The sequence below is a fragment of the Varroa destructor genome, unplaced genomic scaffold (genome assembly GCF_002443255.2).
Source record: "Varroa destructor unplaced genomic scaffold, Vdes_3.0 BEIS01000005.1, whole genome shotgun sequence".
NCBI classification, from domain to species: Eukaryota; Metazoa; Arthropoda; class Arachnida; order Mesostigmata; family Varroidae; genus Varroa; species Varroa destructor.
The window spans coordinates 13855091-13869096 of NW_019211458.1; the positions used below are offsets into that span (position 1 = coordinate 13855091).

Consider the following 14006-nt stretch of genomic DNA (forward strand, 5'->3'; position numbering starts at 1 on the left):
ACACAGTACTAATCCTAAATTAAACAATGAAAAAATTAATCAAATATGGCAGTTCGACGAATGCTTGTTATAGACGCTCACATTAAAATGGCTTACCCTAATGTATCTGCGTCGTTTGTCGAAATGATCAGGGAGAAATCGAACTTTTCATTCACGATTTTCGGTCACTGATCTGCAACCCAACCGAGTTGCAATAGCTAAAATGTAATTTATTGTTATAGCAAATTATGTGGCAAGATTAAGAGGATGAAAAATCTATATCATTGACCGGACGAGGACAATAGGAGAGATAACATTATTTTTTCGTTTACCTGTATCAGCCGCGGGTATTTTGAACGTGTCATGCGTAGTATGCATGCACATAGATATTGGTAATCTTCTCCCATGCTATCTCTAATTACCCATAGAAAATAGATCATAAGTTGCCTTTACTGTCTGATGTACCTTCCAGACAGGTTTTTTACTGCAAAGCTAATAGACTGCACGTGCTTCAAGCAGGTCGCGCGAAAACATAAACATCCAATAAGAAACAAATGCTGTTTCATTCCTAATCAGAAAGTCTGTCTCCATATCGGGTCTCTTTATATATATATATATGTGATCTTATTCATAAAGTATCAAAAGTAGCACAGACAGAATGGCAAATATAAAAATTGAATAAAGCGAATTAATAATGCATACATTTTGCCCCGATAATTATTTCGGTAGTTAAAAAAAAAAAAAAAAAACTATTCATGTGCAGACTTAATGGTTTCAAGCGGTTATTTAATTTGACGGTCTGATTTTTGCGTTAATTGACCGCTGAAGCAGTGTGATAAGCTGTTGCCTCACCCCAAAATACAAGAACAGCCGCTGCCTCACCACCCAATTACTATGCAAAACATAACTTCGCTAAAAACCGCTCCCCATAGTAAAATGAATTCATCGACCTCTGGGGACATGGCTTTAGCGGTCATACCCATTCCATGTCCCTGGGCTTAACAGTTGGGACCCCAAACGATTAAATGGAGCTCCTACTGGAACGAGTAGATTAAATGTCCGTGTTATCCAGCATCGTGAACAGACTCTATTTATACTGAATGTAGTACAAATTATTGCTAAAAGCAAATGGTCAAACGCGATAAAACCTAGTTCTATTTACACGTTTTTTTTTATTTTAGCGGCACGAATCTGAATGCAAAGATGTGGAGTCACTCTTTGCCCATTTCATGCAATAATAAGTATGCTACTTTAGAGGAAGTAATATCCATGTCCAAGACAATAAGCTTAAGTTCCAACAAATGCTACAAGCGCTTCCTGCTGTATGCGTGAAGCAGCGTTAGACGACCGGACAATCCAACACTATTCCCTTTATTCATTTGTCGAGTAGAAATAACCGCATCCGGCTAACGATTAACGCACAACTTACGATTAACTTTTTACGTAACTACGACACGTTCTTCATTACAATATCCATACATTTAGTATTCCTAGGGCTGGCGGGATTCGTTCGACCATATTCTTCAGCGCCTATTCGTTTCTCCAGGCTCTGATGGACCAGCAATACCGGAAACCGCGACGGCAGCGGCCACGCGTCTTTCCGCGATCACGATAGCGAGGTCGAGGATTTTTCTATTTTCTAGACGATTCAATATCCAGCTTTGCTTCTATTGTAATCGTTGACAGCAACAAAAAAAGGTAACGATAAGAACAGCGCCACTCTGTTGTTGTAACAACAATCCCAAGCGTCCTGTTTAGCCAGCGCAGGCACGCTGGCGCAAACTTACAAACAAATGCGGGATCAGCAACAGCAGGAGCAGCCGACGCGTCACGAATTAAAACTGTTCTAAATTCACCAACGGCTGTATTTTGTTTCTACTACGGTCGACATCACAGGGCGGCCGACGCCGCTCGTTCGAATGATTACCACCTAGCTACCTATGTAGTGAGCGGAGAAGGTGCCTGGACTAATGATGTCAAGCCAACCGTTATTTCTCATGGTCCTGCTGCTCGTAATGGCGATGCTGATGACGATTTCCAAGATACAGTGAATAGACCAGCAGAAGTGGCGCTTTATCAGCGTCCGCAGTGGTTCGAGCAACAATTGCGTTTCTCATTGGGAGAAATCATTGCCAGAATACTTTACCAGACGGCCGGAATAACGCAAATAATAGATGCTATCCTTAGTCGTTCGTGTAATCCCTATTATATGATAATTAACTCACGTGAAGTTACTTTGGTTGTTATCTGAGCTCACCACTTCATGGCGAAAAGGGCAGCGACAAAATCGTGGGCAAAACTTATATTTGTGGAACACTGTTCTACAATCTTGCTGCAATACACTTTCAAGCTGCATAGTACAATGTAAGTTAGGAAGTACAACGTGGAGGTGTGTACACATCGGATTAGCAGTCACGAAATGACTTACAAATGAAATCCGACGCTGCAGTGTTCTGTCTTGTTTCGAGCTGGAACAGGAACGAGCTGTGATGACTGTGTTCTTTGGAGTTGCGTAAATAATGTTTAGCTTCGAGGCAATTTTGCTCCTTTCTGAGTTCTAACTTCTTCTTAATTAGAATTAAGCTAGCGATAATTGAAAAAAAATATTCCACCTAAGCTGGATTGTTTCCCGGACGACTCGTTCAGACGTTCCGCTAGATGGCCACGGGGCTCAACAACGTAAGGTGTTAGTTGCATTTGTGTTATCTGAGAAAACTCAGGGACTCTTACTCTTTGTTTCGTGCTCGTTATTCGTGGTAGGCCCCTAATATGGCGAACCACTGCTAGATGCCGGTTAGATGAAGAAGCACTGACTTGCGAGATGCGCACAGAGATAAGGTTGTGACCTCAAGATGGTCAGACTAGAAGCCTAGTTTGGGCCGAGATGTTATTAGTAGGTGTAATCGAATTTAAGACACCCAGTATTGTTATCGGAGGAGCTAATGTGTGACCGAACATCGTCAACTTAGAGTACACGCGAGGCATAGGCTTCTTCTAGGCCAATCTGCTTTCATCCACTCGCAGTAAATCGAAGTTGACTTTACTTATTCTCACGAAGTTACGAATCATTTCGAACACATCTGGCCCGAAATTGTCAGTGGTGAATGGAGTAGCAAATGTCCTAAATTGGCGACTGGCTAGCCAGATGTTCATAGTCGAATCACGAATGCCACATCTGATATATCAACCTGCTTATCAGTTCCGAAGCATCTGACTTCGTTTCGTTCAGCCGGATCAACTAGTTTAGCCAACTGATTACGGTCTGCACGCAAAAATGCCGTCCTTCCTGTACAGGAGACAGACGCACAAAACAGCGAATAGTAGTACATACGGTTAGTAACTTGAATTAAAGTTCAGATGCGGCGAGGTTTCTTGGTATTTCAACCTTACTAACGACCAAGCTCAGCTTCAGGGGCTGCTCCTTGGAACAAACCAAATCGGGAATTAGCCCAGTGTGTCTGACACTCTGGTATAGTCACTGCTGCACGAACAGCCTATCCGATACCAGTTTCACTAGTTGATCCTTCGGTTCGTTGGCTTCAGTGCAATCTCTTGCTGTACCGCGTCGTATTCAGACGGCGTTATCCGACGAATAACGGTAATAGCAGTGAACGTAGAGCTACTTAGACTCTTTTTTTTCTTACAGCGATCACAAGATGTTGACGAGTGATGCACGTGCTGAGATCAGTGGCGTCGTTGGTGACCAAAAGCTACTGCCGTAGCGCCAAAAAAAACGAACTCAACGTGCGCTTCCCCCATGCTTCAGTCCCAAAAGACGGCTGAGAGGTACTGAGGAGCCGATATTGGTGTCCGCGATTTGCCAAATTACCAAAAAGTCATCAGATCATTTTTCTTGTTTTAAGGCAGAATGGAAATTGGTTACGATTAACCTTCGTACAACTTTAAAGGTGAAATTTTACAGTGAATAAATCTACGTTTAAATGCAGGTTGTCCCTATACTCTCAACTGATTTGAATCAATGTCTATAACAAATTTATTCTCAAACTGAAAAAGTGGTGATTATATTTCAGGCAAAATGTTAATTGATGAGTAATTATCGCTATCAAACTTTGCTGAACAAATGATAGAACTGTTATCTGTACCCGCTGAGAAGGGGGTGCTCGGCACCCTGATATGAACCACATACCATACGTGCATCATACGGTCTCAGGGAAATTCTTTTGTATTGCTAAATATCACTAAATCCCTTGGTCTTAGGTGGTATCTAGTGCGGAGCTTTTCCTCCTTAGAGTTTAGTTCCTCCTTAGAATTTAATTACCGTTGCTGAAACCATCAGGTGATAGTGACGAATGATGATTGGTGATATTATAATTTAATTTTTTGCACTTCTTTCGCAGTACACCATCAGTGAGGGTTTAGTTGGCGTTCTCAAGCCAGGAATTACAATCGACGCTTACTGAACCAATAGTTCAAAACCTATCAAGGAAAGTACCAATCGTTGATAGATAATCTGCGTGTCTTGCTGCGATGCAATGCAACGACTATAAAATGAGGTACTCAATTGATTAATTACGATAGTCGAATATTCGAGGTTTTAGTCATCTCGAATGGCGGAACAAGTGGCAGTATCGATAACGGTTGTAGCAGCTACTGTCTATATCAAGGTTGTATATGAAGGTACCTATCCAAAATAGAAACATTCGACCGCAACATTCGTCCGATTATGCATCGATTCTATCTTTTGTCGTCGTTATTTCCTCCGTTCGCCTTTTTTGCTTCACCGAGGAGTTGCTTCACTCTCAATCGAAAACGTTAGAGTGAGTTTTTGCATCATTTACATTTGCTCAATCAGACCACGTACAAGTTGCCGTTATAGTAATCATGCTGTGCACCCATCCCACTTTTAGCGAGAAGGTGCTGCAGAGATATCTCTGCTAACTCCCTGCCAGGACGTGGCACAGGACAGACGATAGAGGCGGAGAGGGAAATCGAGGTAAACTGCCGTAAAAGCAACTTCAATACGTGCCCTTAGCGCGAACGCTGTTCAAGGCGCTAACAGCAGCAGCTTCACCCCTTCGCTCCGACACCGAACGCATAGGAAGTTCAACGTTCAATGTTGGACGTACGATGTTGGACCAGTCCATAGATCCATCAAGTGATTTGACCGAACTTCGTACAGTGCTACGTTGCAATTGCACGGACGGTCAGGGTCGATCATATATTAGCCAAAATTTTCAAAGTGAGACATACGGAACTCATTTAAGCGAGTCCTGGGCAAAAGTTGTACTGGGGCAAAGTAGACTACATCTTATGGGCGAGCAAGTCAAAATGATTACGAGGTCTCCTGCTTTAAAGACTGCCTTTTTTTTTGTATTGGATAAAAATGCTAACTTCGATTTCACTCGTCTATCAGTGTTCAAACGGCACATAAAGTTTGAAAACTCGTCTTACAAAATGAATGGTGTAATCTCTTTTGTCAGGAACTTGTGGGCCTGTTTTTTATTCAATAACAAAACAAGAAACGCTATAACTCAATTCGATACTGTATAATTAGTGGTATAGCGTTTGTCCATAGGCGGCATAACGATTAAAATGACAAGCTTAAACTATAAGGAAATGTACACAAGCCATGTGCATTGATCTATCGCATCGTTTAATTAGGAATTGTGTGATGATTAAGAACGTGATTGAAAGCACATGGGTACCTGTTTTCTGATGATAGAGAGATTTAGATACACGGAAGACCAACTCCTTCCGGTCCGGCATCGCTGCGATCGGCGTTCGAATATTACATCATTGTAAAACCTGCGCAGCCGGAATTGTCGAGCAATGTTTCCATCGAATCACTTCTACTAGTGATTACGCGCGACAGTATTGAACGTCTGCTATTTGCTATCCAATGGCTGATTTCCTTGTCAACCTCGTCCCGTTTCTCATACAACTACGCTTTATCTAACACTGTTATTAAGCGAGATGGTACGAGAGCTAATTTCTTCTATATGGAAGTGTCCCACATGCTCTCGTTAGCTCTAACGATGCACTGTACGCGTGCGGTTTGTGATCTCCGCTGTTCGTCATTTCTCCCGTACTCAGAAGCCAAATGCTCTTTCAAAACATCAGGAATCTCCTGGAGAGCCTGTAGCAATGATCTGCCGCTCATGTCTACCTTTAGCACCATTTAAACCTGTGCCTCGTGTCTTTCATTCAGATACAACTCACTGCAGAATTGCATGGCACGGAGTTCGCTATAGAAAAGCAGAAGTTATCTAGAAACACGCTTCTATTTTTAACAGGTTCTAGCCGGTTCGGGGCAGGCATCCTAGTACAGTTTGACTATTCCTACAAAAGAATTGTACAATCTATATATATACACGTATAAGAATTAGCTGACTAAGCGTCAAACCCATAATTGCTATGTGGAGCATTTGAACTGCTGACTATCCAACTACGAGCATAACTTTAAGCTGAATCGTAGGTGTCGTCGTTCTGGATCGATGTATCCGTGACTTATGTTCGTCTGTGGTCTTACTACTCTTGTTGCTACTTGTAGTACAAGAGCACTAGTTGTCCGCTTATACTACAAGTAGCAACTGTAATTGTTGACTCACCAACAGCGCCCGCTGTGCTCGTCGCCGTTTTCATTCAACCTGGCGGCGAAACGCGATCGATGAAAAGGCGGATCACCTCTTTTTTGCCTACCAGCCGGTGGAAAAAGGCAAGAACACTCTTTCATTCCCTAATCTGCGCTACGAGAATTCAAAAGAGTGTCAAAAAAGTCAGCATTTGTACCCACGCAAATGTTATGAGTTCCCCACCATTACCAACAAATAGGAAACTAGATGTATGTATCAACCCGACATACACAGCGACATAATATCTCAGGATTTACTTTCGTTGTTTTAGTTCGTTTTGATGTTTTTTTTTTTATAAAAACAACAAAGAAGAAAAAGAAAATATAGTACTTTTGGGTTTTACACTTGTTCTTATTTTCGGTCTGTTGTCGTCGTCATCGTCGTCTTGATCAATTGTTTGTACGACCTCATCTAGGAGATCTACCTTGCGCCTGGTTGCGTTTCGCGTATCTATCCTCTTGTGTCATTAAGGGGGCCTCATGCTTCGTTTTGCAGCGGGCAAAGACGAAAAGCGCTCGTTTGCCGCTTCTTGTCTCATCAAACACACTCAGACGGTAAGAGCGGGTGCGGCGACTATAACGATATAGGCAAACATGCGCAATTCCACCAAAGACTGGCCGTACGCAGAAGACAGAGAAGGTCGGCAACGACGACGAAAGGAGGAGACAAGCGAGTTCGTCGGGAAATAGTTTTGGCAACCCAAGAACGACTTGTCAAGCATCAAAGCCCGTACCCTCAAATCCGCTCTGGCCATCCCCGTTTTGGTATTGGTCGAAGTGGGACACAACAGCTCAGCTATGAACAGGCGGCATGACGGAGCTCACCGGTGAGCTTGCGGCAAAGAAAGGGCAACGCAATTGACAAACAAACGTTATATGGTATCGGACGTCGCCGGCAAATAGAATATGCTTAAGAAAATGACCAAATCTCGTATAGTACATACCGAGTCGATATAATAATACCTGTAGTATGAAGTGAGTCTTAACCTGAGTGTGATGTTCGTTTAGGTAGAGAATACAGTGTTGTAAATCCGTAGCGCGATTATCCAATTTGACTGCTTCTAGCGCAGCTATTTTTCGCTTTTACGACTGAAAGTGACAACATAGGTATGGAGATCTGTTGTATCTCTCTTTGCCAACACCTATCCATCACGGACGAGCCGTACGGCCCGGGTTCAGCGCGTCCAGGCCTGACACGTACTACCGATCCGTTGCAGCAAGCTGCGAGTCCCACACAATTCAACTGTATCTAATTTTTTCCTTTTCCGCTTTAGCATGCCATTGTCGCTTCTTACTCTTCTTGCCTTGATGGTGATTCCTTCGCATGAGCACGGAAAAAGCTACGTTGACGGTCGGAGGCCCACGTGCTGCCAAACGCTGTAATTCTTCCCACTTTTCTTCGAGATTCTACCGCTTTTGTTAAGACACTCGGCTACCTCCCAATCACTGCCCCTGCTACCGGAACATCGTCGCCGTAAGGCACGAGCCAAATGGGTTCTTGGGGTTGGAACCGGTGACTTGCTGGGTAGTGTAATGAAAAAACTGTTGACACCACGAAATGAAAGCTACAACGGCGGCGAGAAGCCCGGCTACAAAAGGGCAAGGTGACCTGTTTCTTCCGTTCCTTTACGAGACTGCATAGAAAAAAAATAAAGATAGAGCGCGCAGCCGAAATAAAGATGGTCGAAAGAGATCTAGCTGGAAGCATAGAAAACCAAAGCACCCGTTAGTGTCGATGCCAGCCTCGACTTGGTTAGCTTAACCACGGTATGGCATTGGCGCATCGAATTGTATCGCCATTTCGCCGATCGCTTTGAACTCGAACGACGAACATGTTTTTGTAGTAGATGGAGAGAGGTAAATGGCAAAACGCTACACAGGGAAGAAAGGAGCGAAGATAAATGACTCGCGCCGTCGGAGCAGCGTCATTGCAGTCGATATAAACCGGACTGTGGCCATAAAGAAGGAAAGAAAGGGCTGGCAAAACTTTCTTCGAGAGAGATAGAGAAAGAGAAAAAAAGAACAGGAGGAGAAACGCCAACGCATGTCTATTCGTTACCTTCAAACATACATGAAGCAATTGTAGACATTAGCTGCGACGAAGATGTAGGGATCATTGTACTAACACATACAAAATCCTTCTTTAGACACCAATAGATTAATCGATGTCATCAGGAAGAAGCGGCTCCGATGAAGTTTTTCCATTTCTTCCCGTGAACGGACGAGGATGGCCATGCGATTCACCAAGATTCAATAGATAAGAAGTAGAAATCAATTTGCAACAGCATTAATAGAGCGTCGGTAGGAATTGAAACCAAGCTGCGAGGCTTAACGCGACCACTGAACGGTAGAAAGCAACTCAAGGCCAAAGGCCGCTGATGATAATGTCAACGATGTTTAAAGAAGCATCGATTTTTATCCATGCTCAACTCTCAGACGAGGGGTGCCGTGGTATAGGTAATGGGTGGACGATACTGAATCCGACTAACACAGCTGACGCCTGGGCCGTATCGTGTTGCTACCTTCGAGAACGGTCACCTCATAGGGATAAAGACACAGTCCACGTAGACTTTTTTCTTCGCTTTCAACGGTTTATTCTTCGATTCATTTTCACTACGGAAAACGAAGTAAAGATGAAAGCTAAAATCTAAGAGAACATGAAAACGCAATATGGCTTGCCCGCAGGAACCCGCCAGCGACCTGCTCTTTCTTCTCCCACCTGTCAGGCAACACAAATCGGCTATACAATGATGATCTCTTGAGCTGACAGGACACACAATACAAGACGGACGAGCCTGCGTGGCCATCGATTGTACCACGCTGTTTTGGTACCTAAGTTCGCAGTTAAACGCTGGCTTCATGAACGGGAAAACCCTCCATCTGTATATTGTGACCTAATACAATCAATGTGGGTAACACGACCCCACCTCTTAAAATATCCAACGCTACACACGTTACCTGCTGATATTTTTTGTTCTATAGCGCGACGGCAACGTTGTCTTTTATGGCTCAGAATAGACGTCGAATAAACCTAAAATAGAGCAAGCAGCTAGCCTAGTCGCCGGTTTTCCTTAGCAACTGTCAAAAAGATCATCCCTGTGGATACTAATCGACTACAGTGATAGCGAAGAGTAGAAAAGATGAATGATACCCAATCACGAAGCCTCTTAGGCCCTTCGTGCGCTAACCTACGACCCACTCTGTTCTGCTTTTCCAGCCCAGTCGTAGTGCTTAGCAAGCCTCAACGACTCTGCATCATTTTGCGAGTGGATGGACAAGTTCAGATAGGCATAGGCAACGAAGATAACTGCTCGTAAGATCCAGGTAACCGGCCGCAACTGCTATGGCAGAATTTGAACAACTGGTTGAAAATATGACATATTATGCAGAGGCTGCTGCAATGCCGCTGTGCGAAACGCTGTTAGACAGCTCACTTTGCTCTGTGTGTGCCTCTAGCCGGCACTCTCCGCGAGAGTGCCCCATCTAGGTCTTAGACTTGCTCCACCTTTTAAGCCCACTGGTTGATAGAGCTGATCCAATATAGCGATCGTCCTTCCTGTCGTAATCGTTTTGCTTTTCAACTCTAAATTAACAAATCTTCACAGTAAACGAGTAAAAATCGGTAGTGCCACACATACCGACCGACTAACGTTACCCCGTATCACCCCAACCACACGTAAGTGAAGCCAACATCTCGCCGTGTGCGATAAGCCGCTCGCACTCACAACTGAGACTAGCATTCCCCCACATGTGCTGGTACACCACCGAATATTATTATTATATCTATGTACACGAGAAAAGGCGTCTACAGCGCCATACTACGGGATCACCCATTCTTAACTAATGACGTAAAGCACCGCGTTAGCAATGACACGGCGGAATGGCTGATGAACACACTCAAAACTGATTATCATCATCTGACAAACTGACCGACTGATAAAGTATGTTGGTTCCTATTGATTAGCCCTCTACCCCGTACCATTCGTCCACTGAACGTCTTCCAACGCAAGCTTTGGCTATTCTAAGCGTCTCCCTGACAGATATTTAATGACAGACGACAGAGGTTGATACCAATAAGAAATACCTATATAAATTCTCTGCGTGTCAGTGGAAAAGATATAACGCATGATTAAGGCCATACGTAAATAGAAGATACCTCTCCGTCAGTCCAGCTCGGTAAGGCTTCTCGCCATAAAACAAGAGAAAATTAAAAAAAGAACAAACCCTAACTAGATAATTGAAATTTTCGATTATTTATATACCATAGGTCCTTCTGCATGGGTCTGTATAAGGCGTTTACTTGATAAGGAAAAATAGCGAGATCTGCATGGATACATAATCGCCTTTTACCAATCACGTTAAGCGCACGTAACTGTTTCGTAAAGGACGGCACAGCCTGTACAAGCTACAGGCGCACCTTTATCTCTTACGTCTGTTTAGCAACTTTTGTGGTCATTACCCCTACCAAGCTCATTCATCCCTCAAACTATCGGCCCGAAACAGGCTCACCAACGGTCGAAACTGTGCGTCTACACGAACGGGAAGCGTTGAAATGTTTCCAAAAATTCAATATGCCACAAACAATCTGAGTGTCTGACCAACTTCGGATTGCTACAATTCCAACAGAGAATAGATTAGGCCTAGTCTAACCGTGTAACCCCGAAACTATTCGCCCAGTCAACAGTAACAAAAAACTGGTTGTGAAGAACATTTTGTGCTTTCTTCACAACCAGATACGACTATCGCTGCATAATTTCAACAAAGAAAACGTTACTTTGGTCTCGAGCACGTTCTAATTGACTAGAAGAAAGACACGACCTATAGGTGATGTGGATGAGACGAAATAAATATATTTTTGATACTTACCATCATATAATAAGAACACATTAAAGAACTCAGTAAACAGAGAACTACGACGCGCCTGACTAGCATAGTACGCCGCTTTCATTTAGAATCTACCTGATTCCATATAATGTAATTTTATTTGATTTCACCCAGCAGGTCCCAGACTTTATCAGATATATGATATGCTGCTTCAATGTTTACGAGTGAAGCCCAATTTCCTCAGACATCATGGTGGTGTTGGACACATAGATGCTGACACCTGTCATTTCCATAGTCGGTGCTGTCGTTATAACGGGCAACTGGCCAGGAATAGCGCAAAAATTCCAATTAGTGAGCCTTATAGATGAGTTCCTGTTAATGCATTTCTCTAAGGGTTTTCCTAATTTCTCAGGTATGTGTACAAGCAAATAAACGACATCGCCAGGGTCAATAAATTTAAAAACATAAATTGACTGGTAGAAACGTCATTAAAAAGAAGAACAAGCATAGTTTTGTATTTACGTTGAAGCATTCATTTGCATCGGCTTTTAAAAAAATTGCTTTTATTCGAGATGACTGAAATGATATATATCTAAGCATTACATTTAGCAATAAACATACGTAGTGCATGTACAAATGGAAGGATATTCAACTTGCTTGTTAGCAAAGCTAGTGAACTTTGCTACACGATAAGTTCGCGGCCTTAGAACTGCCATTTCAAATAGGCCATGATAGGTAATGTTCGTAAATTGCTCTCTTATCTTCACTGATATTTATATAGGCAGGTTACCACCACGAATTGCAGTTGGATAATCTGTTCAACGTTAGCTATTTTGATTTGAGATTTAAAAGGGTGACATAATCATGTGTGTAATAATCCATCCATCTATGACATATGCGCACGAAAATATTTGGACATAAAATGATTCCATCTTTCTCGACATTTATCAGCAGTGCCATAAAGACGAAAACATTGCGACACCTAGAAACACTTATATTGGTAGCTGAGAAAAGAGAAATATAGAAAATTAATGTAATTGCAACACACATAAACTTAATAAGAGTTAAGTATAGAAGTATTATTACTAGCAGACTATTTTTCCACGAAGGCTAGCATCTACGTCAGTGAATTCTACAAATGAGATATTAATCGACTCGTTCGATTTCTTCATCGTAATCTCGATGGCCGTTCCCGTTGTGAAATATGTTGACCTATCAGCCTACGAGCGGCATTTTTCTCCGTATAGCTTCACAAACAGATAAGGATGTTCGACTTACACTACCTGCTGAGTTGAGCAGTTCTGATCAGCTTTCGTTGTAAGCGAATTGAAACATTATCCTTTTCCACTTCTCTGCGGCTTTAAATGGCGTGTTAGGGTGCAACAAGCCAATGCCAAAATGTCTTCCAGAACTACTTGCCTGCGTACAACTGTGGACTGCCGTAGCGGACGTAGGATAGTGGCGATTCTGGGTTTGCTAATGGCGAAAGCTTAAGTAACGCAATATTCACTTTCTCCACATGTAACAAACCTGTGCGATTATAAATCTATGCGTCTGTCTACCTTCCCAGACCCCTTCCAGTGTTCAGAGACTGTTTGATGGTCGTATGACGTTTATGACGCTGGGGGGCGAAGTAGCCATTGGTAAAATTGGCTAATATTTCGCCTTTCAAAAAACAGAGAGGGACGGTGGTGTGAGCGCGAAACTAAGCAGGGACATGCATCGACTTCGTGAAAAGAAGGAGCACAACAAATCGATACTATACGAACGTGGAATATGCACGAAACCGCTTCTGCTACAGTTGACGTTCTTGCTACTGTTCCGAGTGGGAAAGGTGAGTCTTCAAAGCGAAGATTCACAGCGAGACAAACGAATAAAAAAACATTTAATAACAACTGAAGCTTTTCTATTTTCAAGGGACACGCTACTAAGATCGTGTTGTTCGAAATTTGTGCTTCGTAATTGTAATCGATAATTCGTAAAAAAATAACAGAATTTACTTCTCACAACAAGTTAAAGACGTCAACTGCAGATCGCCTGTACTTTCAGTTATTTTTGTGGTAGTTGTGATACAATTTTTGGAACAACATGTGTCAGTACCTCGGCGAAAATATTACCGTTGTTTTTGTCGTAACAGTTGAAAATGTAGACAAGGGCCGTAGATTTCTTTTAAACTTTCAAAGAGTGTGCCTGTTATGAGACTTGCATTGTATGGGTAGACCCTAACGCAACTTGAACTAGTTGGATCGCTGACTATTCGATACCGGTATCGAAATAAGACCAAGGACGGCCGTTAGAAAGATCCGAAACAACCGACGATCATTTTTTATAAAAAATAACCATTCAAGCTGTCCAGTTGGTGTCGGTAATATTCTATGGTTACATTACCTTAACGGTAGCCGGCTTGTGACATAGACGCCCTTCATATCTTACAAAATTTTTGCAATATGATAAATAAATTATTAACGCAATTTCATGATGGTGACTTTTATTGCGGACCATTTATTTATTCTATGAAAATACATGATCAGTTAAGTATCACGCTACATATTAATTCGTACGTTGTTCGTTGTCACGTCTCGCTACAAATATGTATTTGATTATATCTTAT

At 42.5% G+C, this 14006-nt stretch overlaps 1 protein-coding gene across 8 annotated transcripts in view; it reads right to left on the minus strand.

Moving 5' to 3' along the window:
• Ptp10D (Protein tyrosine phosphatase 10D) overlaps positions 1-14006 on the minus strand; it is a 177378-nt gene that overhangs the window by 146139 nt on the left and 17233 nt on the right. The window lies entirely within an intron of this gene.